The sequence below is a fragment of the Cynara cardunculus genome (assembly GCF_001531365.2).
Source record: "Cynara cardunculus var. scolymus isolate 2C chromosome LG 17, CcrdV1, whole genome shotgun sequence".
Lineage (NCBI taxonomy): Eukaryota > Viridiplantae > Streptophyta > Magnoliopsida > Asterales > Asteraceae > Cynara > Cynara cardunculus.
The window spans coordinates 26,842,163-26,844,036 of record NC_037544.1 but is presented as its reverse complement, the minus strand read 5'-3'; the positions used below and the strand labels follow the sequence as shown (position 1 = coordinate 26,844,036).

At 36.6% G+C, this 1,874-nt stretch overlaps 1 non-coding gene across 1 annotated transcript; it reads right to left on the bottom strand.

The window, feature by feature from the left end:
• Positions 1-1,386: 1,386 nt before the first annotated feature.
• On the bottom strand, positions 1,387-1,493 carry LOC112501370. The gene has a single exon (XR_003067500.1). It is a non-coding gene; the product is annotated as a small nucleolar RNA R71 (small nucleolar RNA).
• Positions 1,494-1,874: the final 381 nt, after the last annotated feature.

Below are 1,874 nucleotides of genomic sequence, written 5' to 3'. Positions count from 1 at the left end.
CATCCGGTTTGTAAGTAATTATTATCTTTAGTTGTGATGACTTTTTGGGTCAAACCGTATGAACATTTTTGGTGGTTTTTAACTAAAATTTATATCCCGTATGTTTTGGAGGTTTAAAACCAGGTTTTAATGATTTGTGGGTTAGTTAGATGTTTTGTTGCTACGGTGTTACAGGAAAAGTCTATAAATAGCTTTAGTATCCGACAAGTACTATAGTACTCCTACGGTGTAGGATGGTAACATTGTGTTGTGCTAGGATTCACGACGTCTAACATAAATAATATCGTATCGATAGCACGTTGATCGGTGTGTACTCTTAGGAGGCCGTCTGAATTGATAGTTGATACTGTGACAGTTATATAAAATCATTTTGTGATTTTATATAAATATGACAGGAATGCTATGTCACCTTTTTGCTGAGTCATTTGTTTAATGTTTTAATCAACCTTTGCACCCTGCGTTTCTTTTTACGACTGATATTTTTTTTAGTTGTTTATCAAACCTCCCAATTTTAGATAAAACAAATCCCTCATTTCGTCATCTGAAATTAGTTTTTATAAACTGGACTTTTGAGGAAATTTACAAGCTTTCTCTGTGGGAACGATATCTGGTACTTCAACCATTATTACTTGTTACAAGGTGTATACTTTCGCCAAGTTCTATTTTTGTGTTGAAATCTAAGGCTGCATAAACCGAACGAAGTTTTTGGCACCCGTGCCTAGGAGAGCACGCTAAAGTTTTTCTTTTTAAAGTAAAGTTTATAAAAGTTAGTTTTTCTACCACCTTTGTGAACGCACTGTGCATGCTAAGACTGTCACACGGTGAACTTTTCCAACTTGATCCGGATATTGAAAAAACTTTCAGACAACGAAGAAGAGCACAAAGAGCTCTGCGAGCTTTAACCTCTGAAACAATGGCTGAAAATGTGATTATTGACGGAGAAGATATAATTAGAAATGAACAAAATATTCCATGTGAGGATGAGGCACAAAACATCTTTCGTCTTGCAAATGCTAAAAATGGTGGCATTATGGCGTACGCTATTCCTAATTTAACTCAATTGCACACAGGAATACATAAGCCTACTATTGGTGCCACCCATTTTTCTCTAAACCATTGATGTTTCAAATGTTGCAAACTAACGGCCAATACGCTGGTTTATCATCTAAAGATCCTCATTCTCATCTGCGTTCTTTTATGGAAATCACATATTCTTTTCTCATCTCTGATGTTTCAGACGATGATCTGAGACTAAACCTTTTTCCATTTTCACTGAGGGATCAAGCAAGAGCATCGTATAATTCCTTGCAACCAGACTCTGTGACAACATGGAATGAAATGGTAGAAAAAGTTCTAAAAAAATATTTTTCACCCACGAGGAATGCTAAATCCGGGAATGAAATCTATACTTTTAGACAACTGGATGATGAAGCAGTTCCTGATGCATGGGAAAGGTAAAAAGAGCTGCTGAGAAAATGCCATCACCATGGCATTCCGTACTGTATACAGCTAGAGACATTTTACAATGGTTTAAAAGTCGTTGCTAGACAAATGCTCGATGATACTGCAGGCGGAGCTATCACAGCTTGTACCTATAATGAAGATTTTGACATACTTGGAAAGATTTTTAACAATAACGGACAATGGTCTGATCCACGTGCAATGCCACTGAAGAAAACAGCTGGGATAAATGTGGTAGATGATGTTTCAGCATTAATAGCTCAGATCACTAAGCTAATTTCAAATTTGACATCTAGCCCACATGTGCAATCTGATGCTAACACTTTTAACCCCAATAGTCAATCTGAGCAATGTGTGTAATGTGGTGAAGGTCACTCTTTTAAGCATTGTCCTGGAAATCCTGAACATGTAAA